This window comes from Ornithorhynchus anatinus, chromosome 4 (assembly GCF_004115215.2).
Source record: "Ornithorhynchus anatinus isolate Pmale09 chromosome 4, mOrnAna1.pri.v4, whole genome shotgun sequence".
Classification (NCBI taxonomy): Eukaryota; Metazoa; Chordata; class Mammalia; order Monotremata; family Ornithorhynchidae; genus Ornithorhynchus; species Ornithorhynchus anatinus.
The window spans coordinates 21,275,489-21,296,697 of record NC_041731.1 but is presented as its reverse complement, the minus strand read 5'-3'; the positions used below and the strand labels follow the sequence as shown (position 1 = coordinate 21,296,697).

At 44.9% G+C, this 21,209-nt stretch overlaps 1 long non-coding RNA gene across 1 annotated transcript; it reads right to left on the bottom strand.

Moving 5' to 3' along the window:
• Positions 1-3,114: 3,114 nt before the first annotated feature.
• LOC120638360 lies at positions 3,115-6,021 on the bottom strand. Its single transcript, XR_005659980.1, has 2 exons — positions 5,893-6,021; positions 3,115-3,435 (listed from the first exon to the last, which is right to left on the bottom strand). It is a non-coding gene; the product is annotated as an uncharacterized LOC120638360 (long non-coding RNA).
• Positions 6,022-21,209: the final 15,188 nt, after the last annotated feature.

Below are 21,209 nucleotides of genomic sequence, written 5' to 3'. Positions count from 1 at the left end.
TTTCGCTGTGGGCAGGGAACGTATCTACTGATTTTGTTCTAGTGGACTCTCCCAAGTGCTTCATACAGTGCTCTGCACACAGTAAGTGCTTAATAAATACCATTGGTTGATTGAACTGCAAGAAAGCAAGAGTCTCCATCATTGCCCTCTCTTCCCCGGAGACAGAACGTTTCTATCCAGAGCATGGCAGGAAAGGTGTACTGGGCAAAATCCAGGAGGAAATTCTCCAGGCAAATCCAGGAGAAGTTTATCATCTCGGACTGGAGTGCTACATCTTGTCTGGATCCTATAGGTGAGTTCAACATCCATCCAACGTTGGGGAGACAGAGAGCAGGTGTGTCTTCATTCAACTGTCATTGAGCGCTTACTGGGTGCAGAGCACTGTACTCAGTGCTTAGAGAGTACAATAGAACAATCAGCAGACACATTCCCTGCCCACAAGCTGACAGTCTTGGAGCAAGCACTGTGTGGGCACTTAGGGGCCATACGATGAAAAGAATAGACAGTCCCTCAGGAGTTCACAATCTAATAGGGGGGTCAGGCAAGCGGACAAAAAGCACGAACATCCCGGAGCGGGCAAGGGATAAGAGCAACATAGATAAAACTGGTCATTCACGAATATACTCTGGAGATCATGAATAATGGAAGAACCGTTAGCTGGGTCACAGATTACAGCAAAAACAGGACGTTCTGGAGAAAATATATCCTCAGAGTCGCTATGAATCAGAAATGACTCGACGGCACTAGATAACAATAATAATTATGAATAAATGAACTGATATCGATGAACATACATCAATATTCAAGTGCTTGCTGAAGAATCTTGTTGACCTCAAAAAGGGTTTCCACCAACGACAGACATTTAGATTAAACATCAGTCAATCGATGGTATTGAGGGCTTATTATGTGCAGAGCACTAGACTAAGTGCTTGGCGGGGAGTGTACAAAATACAACAAAATTAGCAGACACGTCCCCTGATATATAAAAGAAAAGATTCCTGCCAGTGGCGTGGATGGTGGTTAAATTTTGCTGTGAGGGTCCCAGGGTTGGGAGCTAGTATTTGCTTCTTTATGGTGGGGGGAGGGGGCTCCCACTCACTTTTTTTTTTAAATGTAGTATTTGTGAAGCATTTAACTAGGCACGAGGCACTGTACAAAGTACTAGAGGTGATACAAACTCCCAGGTTCGAATTAGTCCCTGGCCCTTGTGGGACTCTCAGTCTTCAACCCCACTTTCCAGATGGGGTAACTCAGGGAAGAGAAATGACTTGCCCAATGTCACACAGTACACAACTGGAGGAGGCAGAATTAGAATCCAGGTCCTTCTGACTCCCAGGCCCATGCTTTATACATAAGGCCACGCTGCTTCCCTGCTTCACTTGAGGAAAAAAAAACCCACTTAACTATGTTCCAAGCACTGAACTAAGCACTGGGGTAGATACAAGCTATATTCCCCATTCACTGATTAACTGATAAGTACAAAGAGCAGGACTGGGCCTGCGGCACTAATGGAGTAAGATCACAGATTTTACCTTTTTCTTTTGTTTGTTTTTATGGCATTTGTTAAGTGATTCTATGTGCCAGGCACCGTATTAAGCACTAGGGTAAATATAAGCTAATTAGGTTGGACACAGTCCCTGTCCCATATGGAACTCACAGTCTTCATCCCCATTTTATGGATGAGGTAAGTGAGGCACAGAGAAGTGAAGTGACCCCAGGTCATCCAGCAGACAACAAGTGGCCGAACCGGGATTAGAACTCAGGTCCTTCTGATTCCCCAGGCCCAGGCTCTATCCACTAGGCCACGCTACCTATTTCTTCTTTTGAAGGAGTCACCGGATTGGATGAGTTAAATCATTTTTCTTTCTGTAAACCTACCAACCTCAAAAGACATGGGTTGGATACCTACCATGGTGGGGAAAGGTTTAACTCACCTATTTATTGAGCGGCTAACCTTAGGAAAAAAGCCTTTCAGGAACACATATTGATGACTCGAAAACATTCTATATCAGACACTAGCCTGTTAATTTGGAAAGTGAATTCAGATACCTTTTTTCTAATTTAATATGAATAAATAAATAAGTAGCGTGGCATAATGGTAGAGCACAGGCCTGAGAGTAAGAAGGACCTGGATTCTAATCCCAACTCCGCCACCTGTCTGCCGTGTGATCTTGGGCAAGTCACTTCAGTTTTCTGTGCCTCAGTTACCTCTATAAAATGGGGATTTTGACTATGAGCCCCATGTAGGCCATGGACTTTGCCCAACCTGACTAGTGCGTACCTACGCCAGCGTTTAGTAGAATGCTTGGGACATAGTAAGCCCTTAGACAAATACCATAAAAAAGATAATATCGGCCAAAGACTGATTTCAGGATCCCATATTCAGGACTGGAATAAATTTTTTGAGAACAATAACCTGTCAATTTAGAAAAGGAATTAAGATGGGATTTTTTTCCTAGCTTTATGTGAATAAACCTTGGCCTGACACCGTTCTGGAGAGGGAGACCACCCTCAAGGCCGGCCAGTAGGTGGCAGTATGGCTCAGTAGAATGTCATGAGAGGATCTGAGTTCTAATCCCACAGGTTATGGGAAGGCATGTGTCTACCTACTCTGTTCATTCATTCAGTAGTATTTATTGAGCGCCTGCTGTGTGCAAAGCACTGTACAAAGCACTTGGAAGAGTACAAAATAACAATAAACAGACACATTCCCTGCCCACAGCATATTCAACTCTTCCAAGTGCTTAGTTCAGTGTTCTGCACGCAGAAAGTGCACAATACAATTGATTGATCAGGATATTTTGTAATCAGTGTCTGTCTCCCCATCTAGATTGTAAACTCAATGTGAGCAGGACACATGTACCCCACTCCTGTTGTACTGTACTCTACCACGCTCTTGGTTCAGTACTCTGCACACAGTAAGCACTCCATAACACCACTGATGATGTTGATGAACATAAACTACCCACAAACTACTCTTCCAAAAACATTAAGAACTCTGGAAGAAATTAAATTCAAGTAGTGCCCAAAGCAGAGTGAAGGGCTAACAGAAATGAAAATAATAAATGTAGTGGAAAATTTGGGGGGGGAGGGGGATGGGAGAGAAACACTCCATAAATGTCACAAAGAACCAGTTTAATTCACTACATCTCTTATTAACCACAACTCTTGTCTGAAGTAAATGCCAAAAAAAAAAGCCAAACAGAAGCAAGAATTTTAAAAATTGGGCACTAGGTTGAAATGTCTATCTATTAGTGGCCCATACATTCAAGAGCCCTGATGTGCTCTTTGATCTTTCTGAACCACCTGTCTTCAAATTCTTTTAGGGATGCAAATTACTAAGGCATCCGGAGCTGTAGAGCCTACACATTTCACTTCAGCGTGACCTTCATCTTTGACTTTTTCTGGAACGATATCCTCTCCCATAACCTGTAACTGAAGGAAGTAAAAACACTTTTTAACGGTACTTGTTATGCACTCACTCTGTGCCAGGCACCGAATGAAGCGCCATGGTCGATACGAGCTTACGATCTTTATCCCCATTTTACAGATGAGGGAACTGAGGCCCAGAGAAGTGAAGTGACTTGCTCAAGGTCACATGGAAGACAAGGGCCAGACTGGGGACGAGAACAGAGGTGCTTCTGACTCCCAGGCCGTGCTCTTTCCACTAGGTCACGCTGTTTCTCTGCTACATCAGGCAGTGGCCAGGAAATAGAAAGACACTTAAAATGGTTTGAAATGTTCTACCCAAGCAACATGATGATTATGACTTCTCTCCTCCCTTTTTTTTTAATGATTAAACTGGTGGTGGTTTTGTTGGATTTTTATTTATGGTTTTTGTTAAACACTTACTATGCATCAAGCACTGTTCTAATTGCTGGGGTAGAAACAACTTCATCAGGTTGGACACAACCCCTCTCCCACATGGGGCTCACAGTCTAAAGTACAGGGGGGCAGGATTTAATCCCCATTTTACATTTGAGGAAACTGAAGCCCAGAGAAGCAAAGTGACTTGCCCAAGGTCACACACAGCAGTTAAGAGACAGAATCAGGATTAGAACCCAAGTCCTCTGACTTCCAGGCCCAGGCTCTACCTACCAGGCCATACTGCTTCTTTTGATTCAAATACGACAGATGGAGAGTCGCTCTTCCAGTATTTTACAATCCTCCCACAACTTCAACTGACTTCTCTCAGCTCCCTTGGAGAAGCAGAATTGCCTTCTATAAGAGTCCAGAACTGGGAGTCAGAAGGATCTGGGTTTTAATCCTGGCTTTTCCCACATGTCTGCTGTGTGACCTAGGACAAGTCATTTCACTTCTCTGTTCCTCAGTTCCCTCATTTGTAAAATGGAGATGAGGAATATAAGCCCCATGGGCGACAGGGACTATGTCCAACCTGATTAGCATGTATCTACCCCAGTGCTTAGTACAGTGCCTGGCACATAGTAAGCACTTAATGAATACTAGGGGGAAAAAAGCATCCCTAAAGTACCTGTCAAAGAAATACTATGCTTCTTGTGGTTCTTAACCTTTATGCATTTGGGAGAATTTTCTGCTGATCAGGGAATAGCCATAAATCTCTGCCAATTCAATTCAATCGTATTTATAGAGCTTTTTCTGTGTGCACAAAGCACTGTACTGGGCACTTGGGAGAGTACAATGTAACACCAGCACATTCCCTACCCACAATGAGCTCTCAGTCACCTACTGGTTGAGAAGTGGGGAGTGGAAAGAGTCTGAAATGGAACCAATAAATCCATGGTATCAATTGAATGCTTACTATATGCAGAGCAATGTTCTAAGCATTTGGGGGAATACAATGTAACAGAGTTAATAGACGTGCTCCTTGCCCACAAGGAGCTTACAGTTCAGAAGGACAGTCTATAGTCAATCAATCAATGGAATTTATTGAGCACCTACTGTGTGCAGAGCACAGTACAAAGCGCTTGGGAGAGTCCAATGCAACAGAGTCAGCAGACACGTTTCCTGCCCACAACGAGCTTACAGTCTAGACTCCTTTAGGGGTTTCCATCTTTATTTGGGGGATCCCTTATCTGGGAAACAAAATTTAAACTAGCTGTCCTGCCTATCACATGGAACAACTTTTTTCCTTCCTAGGAGTTTTAAACCAATTTTTAGAATCTTCTGGGAACTAAATGAGGGTTAGCCATGAGTCTACATTTGCAGATGGGAGAAAGAGAAATGCATGGCTTTGTATTACAAACATAATATAAGAAAAAGGAGATGGTCACCAGTAACTAGCCAGAAATAGGCCTTCCCTAGTACTTATTCTAATTACTCTAACTCCTCCCATGGATCTTCTGGTATCTTTGTAATTTTGTCAGTTTTCTGTATTCTCCTGCTTCTGACACATATCCTTTATGTATTTCCCCCCGATTGATTTTAAGCTCTTTAAAGTGCCCATCTACCAAAAAAAAGAGTCAAGTGTCCAAAATGGGGTGGGGAGGGGAGAGAAGAGGGGAGAAAAAACCAGGGGTTTGAAATATCTACCAACTAGACAATCAACCACTGAATAGATAATTGAGAACTACTTTATTCAGTGAAAATTATGGCACCACCATTGAAAAGCAGCATGGCTTAGTGGATAGAGCCCGGGCCTGGGAGTCCAAAGGACCGGGTTTTAATCCTGGCTCTGCCACTTTTTGTCTGCCGGATGACCTTGGGCAAGTTGCTTTATTTCTCTGGGCCTCAGTTACCACATCTGTAAGATGGGACTGAAGACTGTGAGCCCCATGTAGGACATGGACTGTGTCCAACCTGATCAGTTTGTATCTACCCCAGCACTTAGTATAGAGCCAGGCATAGAGTAAGCGCTTAACAAAAACCATACTAAAATAAAAAATAAAATGAAAATCTGACATCTATGCTCACCTCAGAGATCAATAATGAAGTTTTTTCCTCAAAACTAAAGGCTTTCATTCGATCTTCAATTTCTTTCTGAGCCTTTAAGTTGTTACCAAAGGCAAAGGAGGTTTGCTGAGATTCGATGAGTTGGAGCAAAAGCCTGAAAAACAGAGTCAGAGGGAGATGGAGGAGAGAAGCTTGTGAATAAATAATCAAAGTCATTTATGTTGTTCTTAGGACACTTAATCAACTAGTCAGCTGGTTGAGATGGAAAAAAAATTTGCTTCCTGAAGAGAGAAGTGCTGTGTCTCATAATATAATTGTCTGAGGTTCTAGAATTCCCTAATTCTCTGAATGATATGCTACCTTATACTATTCTATAGTTTCCTTGGTTTAAAATGGTCCGCCATACCTATTTTTTTTTAGTATCTGTTAGACACTTACTAGATGACAGGCACTGAACTAAATGATAAGTTAGATAAAATCACTGTCCCACATTGGGCTCACAGTCACAATCCTCATTTTACCAATGAGGGAACTGTGGCCCAGAGAAGTGGCAGAGGTGGCATTAGAACCCAGGTCCTTCCACATCCCAAGCCCGGGCTCTACCCATTAGGAGGTGTGGCTTCTCTGCCATTGTTTGACTGAATATACCCCTCACCACCTCTGTGTTTTGGGTGCTTAGTTCTAAGTGGGACAAGGCGGGGAGGATTCCAGGGACAGAATTCCAGAGGAGCAGCATTAACTGATGGATAGTGTCACTTTATGTCACTAAACTATGGCTTAGGAGTCTGGGGACCTGGGTGCTCATCCTGGGTCCAGCACTTTTATGCTATGTCACCTTGGGCAAGTCCCTTCTCTGTCTTCAGTTAACTCATCTGTACTATAGGGATTAAGACTACGAGCTCCACGTGGGACATGGAGTGGGTCCAACCTGATTGGCTTGTATCTACTCCAGCACTTAGTACAATGTGTGGTATATTGTAAGTATCTTAAATATCATTTAAAAAAAAATCGGGGGCTGTTGGACTCGGAAACAGCTTGATTCCTTTAATACAATGTTCTGCCATTCTTAATGTTATTGTTTTGCTGTTTCTATCTCCCTCTGACTTTAAGACTGGGAGCCCCAGGTGGGACACGGACTGTGTCCAACCTAATTAACTTCTGGAGAAACCTCGTGCAAGGTTGATCCAATCTGTTCTGGCTTTTGGAAGAACAAGAGACAGTGTCTCTTACCAATGACAACAAAGGGGCTTGGAAAGTTTGCTCTGCTGAGGGGAATCGGTTTAGTGGAGGGGATGAGAAGCAGCATGGCCTAGTGACAAGAGCATGGGCTTGGGAGTCAGTGGTCATGGGTTCTAATCCTAGCCCCGCCACCTGTCTGCTGGGTGACCTTGGACAAGTCGTTTGGTTTCTCTGGACCACAGTAACCCTACCTGTAAAATGGGAATTGAGATTGTGAGCCCCATGTGGGCTATGGACTGTGTCCAATCTGATTAGCTTGTAGCCACCCCAGCGCTCAGTCCAGTTCTTGGGACATAGTAAGTGCTTAACCAATGCCATTTTTTTTTAAATCATTGGGATTTTCTGAACATTTATTATAAACATTTATTATAAAGCAGAGTATGTGTATATCAACACTTTTCTAAAATAATGTTCTGCGCAGGTCTCCTTGCTCCCCCCGAGACCATGCCCATCCCTCTCCATCACAGACAGAACCTCCTTACTGTTGGCTCAAAGGCCTTCCCACCTACAGAGCCCTACTATGATCAAATCACCTCCGAGAAGCCTCTGAGTTGAAGAGGGGACAGGAGGAAGATGAGACTGGATAGGTGCAAGGGAGATTTTTGGGGAGATCATGCTCAATGATTTCAGCTTTTCCTGGTGAAGCATCTAGCAAGGTCATTAGGAGCAAGTGATGGGTGGGAGACAGGAGGACAGGGGGTTTCAAGAGGGAGCAGACAGGCAGTGTCTCTACCAACTGTTATACCCAATTTATCAACCAAACCTGTCATTTCTACCTTCACATCTCTAGATTATGCCCTTTCTTCTCCATCTAAACCAGTGCTTAATACAGTGCCTGGCACATAATAAGTGCTTAACAAATACCATAAGTAAAAAAAAATCCTAACAGCTACCATGGATGATCGAAACACCATATGCCTCTAACTACTGCATCAACCTCCTCAATCACCTGTCTATCTCCTGCTCTCCCCACTCCAGTCCATACTTCACTCTGCTCCTCGGATCATTTTTCTAAAAAAGCATTAAGTCCACATTTCCCCACTCCTCAAGAACTTCCAGGAGCTGCCCATCCACCTCCACATCCAAAAGGACCTCCTTAACCGTTGGCTTTAAAGCATTGTCAGCTCATTCCCTTCTACCTCACTTCACTGATTTCCCATTGGAACCCTCCCCATACACTCTGCTCCTCAAACGCCAACCTGATCACCTTACCTCTGTGTCATCTACCTTGCAACCTACCCCTCGCCCACATCCCGCCTCTGGCCTGGAATGGCCTCCCCCTTCATATCTGACAAACTGCCACTCTCCCGAAATTCAAATCCTTATTAAAAGCACATTTCCTCCAAGAGGCCTTCCCCGACTAAGCCCTCATTCGCTTTACTCCCTCTCCTTCCTGTGTTGCCTATGTGCTTGGATAAGTACCCTTTAAGCATTTGATATTCACCTCCCCTTTACCTCCAAACCATTTATGTACATAACCATCTGAAATTTACCAAAGGTCTGTTGCTCCCTCTCAAATGTAAGCTTGTTGTGAGAAGGGTACATGGCTTAGTGGAAAGAGCCTGGGCTTGGGAGTCAGAGGTCGTGGGTTCTAATCCTGGCTCCGCCACTTGTCAGCTCTGTGACTTTGGGCAAGTCACCTAACTTTCCTGTGCCTCAGTTACCTCATCTGTAAAATGGGGATTAAGACTGTGAGTCCCATGTGGGACAACCTGATGACCCTGTATCTACCCCTGTACTTTAGAACAGTGCTTGGCACATCATAAGCACTTAACAAATACCATCACTGTTATTACTATTGTATTGTAACCACCCAGTAAATGCCACTAACTGATAAATTGCCTGCCCACAGTAGACAGTAAGCTTCTTAAGACAGGAATTGGGTCTACTAACTGTATTGTCCTCTCCCATGCCCTCATTACAGTGCTCTGCACACTGCAAAATGTAAGCTCCCTGAGAGCATGGACTGTGTCTACTAACTCTACCGCACTCTCCCAAGTGCTAAACACAATGTTCTGCACCCAAATACCACCAATTGACTGATTAGATACTGGCCTATCGGAAAAAAACGCAGGAGGTTTTGAGATTTTTAGAATTGTTTCTGACTACTGTTGAATCTCCTAGCTCCAATGCCAATAAACTTATTTTTCTACTTTTCATTATGACAAGAAGGGAGAGATGTATAGGGGAGGGGGCAGTCTCTGGAAGTGAAGCTGAAGACAAAAATCTGCAATTCATTCATTTATTTTAATATCTGTCTCCCCCTCTGGACCTTAAGCTCATTACGGGCAGGGAACCTGTCTACCAACTCTCCCATCTGCTTAGTAGAGTTCTCTGCACCCAATAAGCATTCAATAAATATGACTGATTGAGAAAAGGAAGTTCCTGAAGGATTATTTTGTGGTTGTTCGTTGGTTTTTTTATGGTATTTGCTAAGTGCTTACTATGCGTAGGGCATTGTACTAAGCAGTGGGGGAGATACAAGATAATCAAGTTGGACATTATACCTGTCCCACATGGGGCTCCACGATCCTAATTCCCATTGTACATAGGAGGTAACTGAGGGAGAGTGGAGTGAAATAGCTTGGCTAAGGACACACAGCAATCAAGAGATGGAGCCGGTATCAGAACCCACGTCCCTAGGACTCTCAAGCCCGTGCTTTATCTGCTAGGCCACGCTGCTTCTCTAGGACTCTTGACTTTATGGCCGGTGGGCTTCTGGCTGGGGGCACTGAGAAGGACTGGCAGGACAGAGGCCCCAAAAGCTGCGGGTTCATAGAGCCCGTGCCCACCCTACCCTGGGGCCATCCCCCCAAATCCTCCCAGGGCCCATGGCTCCCCAACATATTATTCATCAAGCCTTTACTATGGGCCTAACACTGTGCTAAACACTGGGGTAGTTACAATATCATCAGGTGCATCAGAGAAACAGCATGGCTCAGTGGAAAGAGCACAGGCTTGGGAGTCAGAGGTCATGGGTTCTAATCCTGGCTCTGCCACCTATCAACTGTGTGACTTTGGGCAAGTCACTTAACTTCTCTGTGCCTCAGTTAGCTCATCTGTAAAATGGGGATTAAGACTGTGAGTTCCACGTGAGACAATCTGATTACCTTGTATCTACCCGGTGCTTAGAACAGTGCTTGGCACATAGTACGCACTTAACAAATACCAAAATTATTATTATTATTATTATTATTAGGTAGGGCACGGTCCAATCGACCAACTGCCCACCATGGGCACAGCACTTTAATAAGGCTACTACGCTGCACCCAGTACGCCCACGGTGGTAAGTGGGCTGAGCCTTCTGGGAAATCCAGAGCCAACATGCAGGATGGGGGCACATTTGTCAGGTGGTCCCCAAACCTGGTCCCCAAACCGGGCCACTATACACAGTCTCTTTTGGGATCCGGTTCAGGTGGGATTAAATAGGACAAGGTTTGTGGCTGCCCGGAGAAGAGGGGGCCTTATGATTTCCCGGGCCATTGACAAAGCTTCTACCACCACCTAGTGGTCCAGGCTGGAGCTGGAGGAAACCATATCCACAGGGAACTTCCTCACAGACCTGCCCAACTTTTCCATTTTCCTCCCTGCAAGAGCACTGGCCTGCCAAGTCAGGGGACCTGGGTTCTAATCCCCACTCCAACGCTTGCCCCGCTGTGTGACCTCGAGCTAGTCGCTTCACATCTCTGGGACTCCCTTCCCTCATCTGTAAAATGGGGATTCAATGTCTATCCAATCAATCGTATTTACTGAGCGCTTACTCTGTGAAAAGCACAACAAAACAGAGTTGTTAGACACATTCGCCACCCACAACAAGCTTATAATCTAAAGGGGGAGATGGATATTTATGCAAATAAATGAATTATGGCTATGGACACAACTGCTGTGGGGCTGAGTGGGTGAGGTGAATAAAGGGAGTAAATCGGGGCAACGGAGAATGGAGCAGGAGAAGAGCAAATGAGGACTTAGTCCGGGGAGCCTACTTGGAGATGTGCCTTCGATGAGTCTGAAGGTGGGGAGAGTAAGCGTCTGTAGGATACGAAGAGGAAGAGCGTTCCAGGCCAGAGGCGGGATGTGGGCGAGAAGTGGGTGACCTCGTAGATGAGATCTAGATAGAGGTGTTAGAGGAGTGAAGTGCGAGGGCTGGGTTGTAGTATGAGAGCAGCAAGGTGAAGTAAGAAGGGGGCAAGGCAATCGAGTGTTTTAAAGATGACAATAAATAGTTTCTGCTTGATGCAAAGGTAGAAGAGAAACTACATGGGATTCTTAACGAGAGGAGAGACAAGAACGGAACATTTTTGTAGAGTGAAGCATGGACTGGAGTGGGGAGAGACCAGACACAGGGAGGTTGGCAAGGAACGTGATATAGCGATCGAGGTATAAAGGCTAAGTGCTCAGATTAATGTGGTGTCAGTTTGGATGGAGAGGAAAGAGCAGATTTTAATGATGGCATGAAGCCTGAACTGTTAGGATTTTGTGACAGGCTGAATTTGCAGGTTGAATGAGAAATGATTTTTCTACAAAAACATTCAGGGCCTTTCTCCCCACTCATCAAAAACTTCTAGTCTGTCAGAGGCAGGAGGCAGACAGTCAATGGTATTTATTGAGCATTTACTGTGCACAGAGCAGTATACTAAGCATTTGGGAGAGGACAATCCAACTACAAAAAGACGCACTTCCTGCCCAGAATGAGCAGGCCTTCCCACCAGATTGGGAGACTATGTTTGACTGGATCGTCTGGTGTCTGTCCCAGCATTTGGCATGTGGTCAGCACTGAACGTGGGCCAAATATCTGTAATTTATTTATATTAACAGTTGTCTCCCCCTCTAGATTGTGAGCTTGTTCTGGGCAGGGGGAATGTGTCTGTTACATTGTTGTCTGTTATAACTTTGTGGTGTACTCTCCCAAGTACTTAGTAGAGTGCTTTGCCTACAGTAAGCACTGAGTATATACAATTAAATGAATAAACAGTTTTCATCAACCCATCATTCACACCACCATGATGGCCCATGGTGGGTCTGGCAGGGGAAGACCACCAAAGAGCCATGGGGGTGGGAAGGGGGCTCAGTCCCAAGGCCCATTTGCACAGTAAAGCTCATTATATGGGTAGGGAACGTCTCCACTGATTATTTATTCCCATTAATGTCTGCTTCCCCTGTCTGGAGTGTAAGTCTTTATGGGCAGGGAACTTGTCTGCTAATTCTGTTGGATTAGACTCTCCCACATAAACAGAGCTTGATAAATACCGGCCATCGATCACTGTGGTGTATGCTAGGGAGAGTACAATGTTACAGAGTAGGTAGATGTATTCCTTGCCCACAGTGAGCTGACAGTTTAGAGGAAGAGAAATCAATCAGTAAATATAAAATGGGAATTCAAAACCTATTCTCCCTCCTACTTAGAGTATGAGCCCCATGAGGGGCAGGGACTGTTTCTGATCTGATTAACGTGCTTCTACCCCAGTGCTTAGAATGGTGCTTGACACATTCATTCATTCATTCATTCATTCATTCATATTTATTGAGTGCTTACTGTGCATGCACAGCAATGTACTAAGCATTTGGGAGAGTATAGTGTAATAATTAACAGACACATTCCCTGCCCACAAGGAGCTTACAGTCTAAAGGGGGAGACAGACAGTAATATAAATAAATAAATGACAAATGTGTACTTAAGTGCTGTGGGCCTGGGAGGGAGGATGAAAAAAGGAAGCAAGTCAAGGCAGTGCAGAAGGAAATGGGTGAAGAGGGAAGGAGGACTTAGTCAGGTAAGGCCTCTTGGAGGAGATGCTTCCAAATAAGGTTTTGAAGCGGGGAAGAGTCATTGTCTGACAGATTTGAGGAGGGAGGGTGTTCCAGGCCAGAGGCAAGACATGGGCTGGGGTCAGCCCCAAAATAGATGAGATCTAGGTACACTGAGAAGGTTGGCATTAGAGGAGCAAAGTGTGCGGGCTGGGTTGTAGTAGGAGAGTAGCGAGGTGAGGCAGGTAGGGGCAAGGTGAGGGACTGCTATAAAGTCAAGGGTGAGGAGTGTTTGTTTGATGCAAAAATGGACAGGTAACCACTGGAGTTTCTTGATGCATGGGGAAACATCCTGAACATTTCTGAAGAAAAATGATCCAGGCAGCAGAGTGAAGCATGGACTGGAGTGGGGAGAGACAGGAGGGAGGGAGATCAGCTAGGAAGCAGCTTGGCCCAGTGGAAAGAGCACGGGCTTAGGAGTCAGACATCATGGGTTCTAATCCCCGCTCCGCCACCTGTCAGTTGTGTGACTTTGGGCAAGTCACTTAACTTCTCGGTGCCTCAGTTACCTCATCTATAAAATGGGGATTAAGACTGTGAGTCTCACGTGAGACAACCTAATTACCCTGTATCTACCCCAGAGCTTAGAACAGTGCTTGGCACATATTAAGCACTTAACAAATACCAACGTTATTATTATTATATAGTAATCAAGGCGGGATAGGGTAAGTGATTGTACTAAGGTGGTAGCAGTTTGGATGGAAAGGAAAGGGCCGATTTTAGCGCTGTCATGAAGGTGGGACTGACAGGATTTAGTGATGAATTAAATATGTGGGTTGAATGAGAAGAGTCCAGGATAATGTCAGGGTTATGGGATTGTGAGACAAGAAGGATGACGGTGCTGTATACAGTGATGATAAAGGCAGGGGGAGGACAGGGTTTGGGTGGGAAGGTAATATAATAAATAAATGGTGGTATTTAAGCCCTTACTATGTGCAAAGCACTGTTCTAAGCACTGGGGGGATACGAGGTGATCAGGTTGTCCCACCTGGGGCTCACAGTTTTCATCTCCATTTGACAGATGAGGTAACTGAGGCACAAAGAAGTGAAGTGACTTGCCCAAAGTCACACAGCTGGCAAGCGGCAGAGCCGGGATTAGAACTCACGACCTCTGACTCCCAAGCCCAGGCTCTTTCCATGAAGCAGCGTGACTCAGTGGAAAGAGCCCGGGCTTGGGAGTCAGAGGTCATGGGTTCCAAACTCGGCTCTGCCATTTGTCAGCTGTGTGACTGTGGGTAAGTCACTTCACTTCTCTGTGCCTCAGTTCCCTCATCTGTAAAATGCGGATTAACTGTGAGCCTCACGTGGGACAACCTGATTACCCTGTATCTACCCCAGCGCTTAGAACATTCATTCATTCATTCAATAGTATTTATTGAGCGCTTACTATGTGCAGAACACTGTACTAAGTGCTTGGAATGTACAAGTCTGCAACAGATAGAGACAGTCCCTGCCCTTTGACGGGCTTACAGTCTTATCGGGGGAGACAGGCAGACAAGAACAATGGCAATAAATAGAGTCAAGGGGAAGAACATCTCATAAAAACAATGGCAACTAAACAGAATCAGGGTGATGTACATCTCATTAAACAAAATAAACAAAATAAATAGGGTGATGAAGATATATACAGTTGAGCGGACAAGTACAGTGCTGAGGAGCTGGGACGGGAGAGGGGGAGGAGGAGACGGAAGGGGGGGAGAAGAGGGTTTAGCTGAGGAGAGGTGAAGGGCAGGGGGTAGAGGGAGCAGAGGGAAAAAGGGGGAAGCTCAGTCTGGGAAGGCCTCTTGGAGGAGGTGAGCTTTAAGTAGGGATTTGAAGAGGGGAAGAGAATTAGATTGTCGGAGGTGAGGAGGGAGGGCATTCCAGGATCGCGGGAGGACATGGCCCAGGGAAGATGGGACACTGTTTGCACTCAGTAACTAGTAGAAGGCTCAGTATTTGATTTATCATAATTTAAGGTAAGAAGCATGGCATAGTGGATAAAACCTAGGCCTAGGAGTCAGAAGGACCTGGGTTCTAATCTCAGCACCCTCAATTGTCTACAGTGTGACTTTGGGCGTGTCTCTTCACTTCTCTGGGACTCAGGCACCTCACCTGTAAAATGGGTATTAAGACTGTGTACCCCATGTGAGACAAGGACAATGGACAAACTGATTAGCTTGTAACTTCTACAGTACTTAGACTTAGTTTGGTACTTAGCACATAGTAAGTGCTTAACGGTACTTTAGGATTAGTAATTTCATCAGTCACCCATGGGGCCTGGTTGATATCACCTAACCAAGGCACCATCACAGACAAGTAGTGTGACCTAGTGGAAAGAATATGGGCCTGAAAGTCAGAGGACCTGGGTTCTAATTCTGGCTCTGCCATTTGCTTGTCGTATGACTTTTAGTAATCTCTTAAACTTCTCTGGGCCTCAGTTTCCTCACCTGCAAAATGAGGATGGAAGTACCTGTTCTCCCTCCTACTTAGACTGTGAGTCCCATATCAGACAGGAACTCCATCCAACCTGATAAACTTGTACCAGCCCCAATGTTTAGAACAGTGCTTGACATGTAGTAAGTGCTTTACAAATACCATAAAAAAAGAGGTGTAGAGCCTGCAGGTCTATTGATTTGGAATTCAAGCTCATAATCACCCAGTTTCCTTCTAAGGAACCATGAGAAGAATGAATAATAGTAATATTAATAATAATAATAATTGTGGTATTTTTTAAAATTCATTCAATAGTATTTATTGAGCGCTTACTATGTGCAGAGCACTGTACTAAGCGCTTGGGATGAACAAGTCGGCAACAGATAGAGACAGTCCCTGCCGTTTGACGGGCTTACAGTCTAATCGGGGGAGACGGACAGACGAGAACAATGGCACTAAACAGCATCAAGGGGAAGAACATCTCGTAAAAACAATGGCAAATAAATAGAATCGAGGCGATGTACAATTCATTAACAAAATAAATAGGGTAACGAAAATATATACAGTTGAGCGGACGAGTACAGTGCTGTGGGGATGGGAAGGGAGAGGTGGAGGAGCAGAGGGAAAAGGGGAAAATGAGGCTTTAGCTGCGGAGAGGTAAAGGGGGGATGGCAGAGGGAGTAGAGGGGGAAGAGGAGCTCAGTCTGGGAACGCCTCTAGGAGGAGGTGATTTTTAAGTAAGGTTTTGAAGAGGGAAAGAGAATCAGTTTGGCGGAGGTGAGGAGGGAGGGCGTTCCAGGACCGCGGGAGGACGTGACCCAGGGGTCGACGGCGGGATAGGCGAGACCGAGGGACGGTGAGGAGGTGGGCGGCAGAGGAGCGGAGCGTGCGGGGTGGGTGGTAGAAAGAGAGAAGGGAGGAGAGGTAGGAAGGGGCAAGGTGATGGAGAGCCTTGAAGCCTAGAGTGAGGAGTTTTTGTTTGGAGCGGAGGTCGATAGGCAACCACTGGAGTCGTTTAAGAACACCATACTCTGCATACTCTGAAAAGCATACTCTGTGCCAGTCAATGTACTAAACGCTAGGGTGGAGCCAAGAAAATAGGGCTGGACACAGTCACTGTCCCACATGGGGCTTACAGTCTTAAGCCCTACTTTAAAGATGAGGTAACTGAGGCCTAGTGAAGTGACTTGCCTAAAGTCACACAGCAGACAGGTGGTGGAGCTGAGAATAGAATCCATGATCTCCTGACTCTTGGGCCTGTGATTTCAGGCCACTTAAATGGCTGCTGTTCCTTTGACCAAAACAGTGATCTCTTGAGCAACATGGTCAGTAAGACCAGTTGTCTATGAAGGGAAACCTATCCACATAATCAGTCAATCCATGATATTTATTAACTACTTATGGTGTGCAGAGCATTGTACTGAGTGTTTGGGAGAGTACAACACAACAGAGTTGGTAATCCATGGTGTTGTGGATAAAGCACGAGCCTGGGAGTCAGAAGATCATGGGTTCTAATCCTGCTTCCACAATTTGTCTGCTATGTGACCATGGGTAAGTCACTTCACTTCTTTGTGCCTCCGTTTTCTCCCCTATAAAATGGGGATTAAGGCTGTGAGCTCAAAACAGGACAGGGACTGTGTCCAATTAGATTACCTTGTATGTACCCCAGTGCTTAGAACAGTGCTTGGCACATAGTAAGCACCTAACAATTACCATCATTATTATTAATATTATTAAGGAACTTGTAGTCTAGAGGGGGAGGCAGATATTGCAATAAATTAAGGATATGTCCATAAGTGCTGTGGGGCTTAATAAAGGATGGAAATCCGACCTAGGATCTACCACAGTGCTTAAAACAGTGCCTGGCACTGGCACAGTGCTTAATGAACACAAAAAACAAAAGTCATAATCATGTACTTGAACTGCTTCTTGTCTTATCCCCTTAATAGACATTATTTGTAATTTGTTTTTCTCTATCTCCCTCTTTAGACTGTGAGCTATTAGAGTGTATGTACAGCTTCTGTTGTGCTCTCCCAAGCACTCAGTACAGTGCTTTACCCTCAATAAGCATTTGATAAATACCACTAATTGATTGGAAAGGAACTTGAGTGAGGAGAAAGGGGTGATAGCTGGAGGTTGCCATGGAATCTAGAGAAGGGTTGTTTCTTTGTTTTGGATTTGCTAAGCCATTAATATGTGCTAGCCAATGTACTAAACGCTGGGGTAGATACAATGTCCAACCTGATTAGTTTGTATCTTCCCCAGCGTTTAGAACAGTGATAGAAACATAGTAAGTGCTTAACAAATACTATCCTCATCAGGTTGGACATGGTCCATGTCCCTCCTGTAGCTCACAGTCTTAAATCCCATTTTATAAATGTGGTAACTGAGGCCCAGGGAGGTTAAGTGACATGCCAAAGATCATACAGCACACCCATGGCAGAGTCGGGATCAGAACCTAACTGCCACTGACTCCCAGGCCCAAGCTCTATCCACTAGGCCTCTGCTTCTCCTCTGACTATAGGAGAGACTTAAACATGTTTAAAGACAGTGGGGAAGGAGTCATTGGAGAGTGAGGGGTTGCAAGTGACCATAAGAGAGTGGAGGTGAGAGAAAATGCTTCTTGGAGGGTAGTGAAAATATACCTATTGCCCATGAGGAGGCTTTCAATTTTGGAGGTAATGGAGTTGTCTATTGATTCCTTTTTGCTTACTTTTGTTCTTACCAGTTACATTTTTGTTTTGACCTGTTTTTTTTAATGGTATTTGTAAAGTGTTTACTATCAGGCACTAGACTAAGCGCTGGGATAGAAATAAGCTGATCAGGTTTGGCACAGTCCCCGTCCCACATGGGACTCACAGTCTTCATCCCCATTTTACAGATGAGGGAACTGAGTCATAGAGAAGTGAAGCAACTTGCCCAAGGTCTCACAGTAGACATGTGGCAGAACCGGTAGTAGAACCCAAGTCCTTCTGACTCCCACGCCCTTGCTGTTTCCACAAGGCCATACTGCATTTCTTGTCCATACTGTCCATGTGTTCTCTGTACCTTTGTGTCCAATGAGATTAGAAACTCCTTGAGGGCAAGAGATTCTACCTTATACTTTTATTGTAGTCACCCAAATACCCAGGACAGAGCACTGTACACAATCAGTACCCAATATCAAATGATGAATCAATCAATAATATTGAACGAGCATCTACTGTATGGGTCCCTTCACATCTTATCAAAACACTGGGGCCTCCCTTCTTCCTTCCCTAACAGCCATCTTCAACTATTCACTCTCCAGTGACTTCTTCCCCACTGCTTTCAAACATGCTCACACATTCCCTATTCTAAATACCCCTTCTTGACTCCACAACCCCCTGCAGTTGTCACTCCATCTCCCTCCTACTATTTCTCCCTCCTACTATTTTCCTCAAAACTCCTTGCTAAAGTTTTCTACATCCATAGCCTCCACTTCCGCTCTGCCAATTCTCTCCTTGGCCCCCCTCCAATCTGGCTTCTGCCCCCTTCACTCCATAGAAACTGCCCTCTCTAAAATGAAAAATGGCCTACTTCTTGCCAAATCCAGCAGCCCTCACTCCATCCTAATCCTCCTTGACCTCTCAGCCACCTTCAATACTGTGGACCACCCCTTTCTCCTGGAAACATTATCCAATCTCGTCTTCACTGACACTGTCCGCCCCCGGTTCTCTTCTTATCTCTCTGACGGCTGATTCTCAGTCTCTTTTGTGGGCTCCTCCTCTGCCTCCCACCCCTTAACTGTAGGGGTCCCTCAAGGTTCAGTTCTGGATCCTCTTATATTTTCCATCTACACCCACTCCCTTGGAGAACTCATTCGCTCCCATAGCTTCAACTACCATCTCTATGCGGATGACACCTAAATCTACATTTCCAGCCCTGACCTCTCTCCCTCTTTGCAGCCTTGCATTTCTTCCTCCCTTCAGGACATCTCTATTTGGATGTCCTCCTGTCATCTCAAACTTAACATTTCCAAAGCAGAACTCCTCATCTTCCCACCCAAACCCTATCCACCCCATGGCTTTCCCATCACTAAACCACCGTCCACCCTCTCTCACAAGCCCATAACCTTGGCATTATCCTCGAGTCATCTCTCTCATTCAACCCACATATTAAATCTGTCACTAAAGCCTGTCTGTTCTACTTTTACAACATACCCAAAATCGGCCCTTCCTTCCCCTCCAAACTACTACTATTTCTATTCAAACATTTATCACAACTTGCCTTGATTACTGTATCAGCCTCTTCACTGACCTCTTTGCCTCCTGCATCTCCCCACTCCACTCCATACTTCACTGTGCTTTGCCTGTAATTTTTCTAAATAATTTTCAGTCCACATCCCCGCTTTCCTCAAGAAGCTCCAGTGGTTGCCCATCTGCCCTGACATCAAACATAAATTTCTTTGGTTTTAAAGCACTCAATCAACTTGCCCCTTCTTAACTTACCTCTCTAATCTCCTACTCTAACACAGTCCACACATTTTGCTCCTGCAATGCCAGCTTACTAACTGCACCTCAATCTTATCTATGTTGCCACCAACCTCTTGCCCACATTTTACCTCTGACCTGGAACTCCCTCTCCCTCCATATATAATAACAATAATGTTGGTATTTGTTAAGCACTTACTATGTGCAGAGCACTGTTCTAAGCGCTGGGGTAGATACAGGGTAATCAGGTTGTCCCACGTGAGGCTCACAGTTGATCCCCATTTTACAGATGAGGTAACTGAAGCACAGAGAAGTTAAGTGACTTGCCCACAGTCACACAGCTGACAAGTGGTAGAGCTGGGATTCGAACCCATGACCTCTGACTCCGAAGTCCAGGCTTTTTTCCACTGAGCCACGCTGCAGACCACCACTCTTCCTGCCTTCGAAGCCTCATTAATTCATTCATTCAATGGTATTTATTGAGCTTTTACTGTGTGCATAGCATGGTACCAAGCGCTTGGAAGAGTACACTATAACAATAAAGAGATACATTCCCTACCCACAACAAGCTTACAGAATAGAGAAATCAAATCTCCTCCAAGAGGCCTGCACCAATTAAGCCTTCTTTTTCCATACTCTTTCTCCCTTTTATGTCACCTAAGCACCTGGCTCTTTATTCTTTAAACACGATATTCATCCCCCCCCCCCCCCCCCCCCCCCCCCCCCCCCCCCCCCCGCCTCCCTGCCCCCAGCCCCAAGCACTTATGTATGTATTCATAGTAATCCCTTAGCAAGTGTCATAAGTATCCTTTAAATACCAAATACTACAATTGTTATTTAAATACAATGTCTACTTCCCCCTATGACCTGAAAGCTCCTTGTGGACAAGGAGCTACTAACTGTATTGTATTGTACTCTCCCAAGCACTTAGTTTAGTCTGCATAATGTAAACACTCAATAAATATTAATTATTGATTGATTGACTTTTTATGCAAATTTTTAAGTGCTTACTATGTGCCAGGCACTGTACTGAGCCTTGGGGCAGATTCAGACTAGTCAGTTGAACACAGTCTATGTCCACATGGGGCTCACAGTCTTAATCCCCATTTTACCAATATGAGGTCTTAGGCACAGAGAAGTAAAGAGCACACAGGCGACAAGTGGTGGAATGGGAATTAGAACCCAGGTCTTTCCAACTCCCAAGCCTGTACTCTTTCCACTAGGCCATGCTACTCGTGTTTATCAATTGATTAATTGATTGATAGCTGCTTGGAACAGTACAACAGAAGTACAACATATGATCTCTGACCTTGGGGAGCTTACAATCGCTCTCTGCACAAAGTAGCCAACTAGTAGAGTGGTCTGCACCCAGATGTTCAATACATCTCGATAATGATGATTTTTTTCAGTACTCTTTCATTCATTCATTCA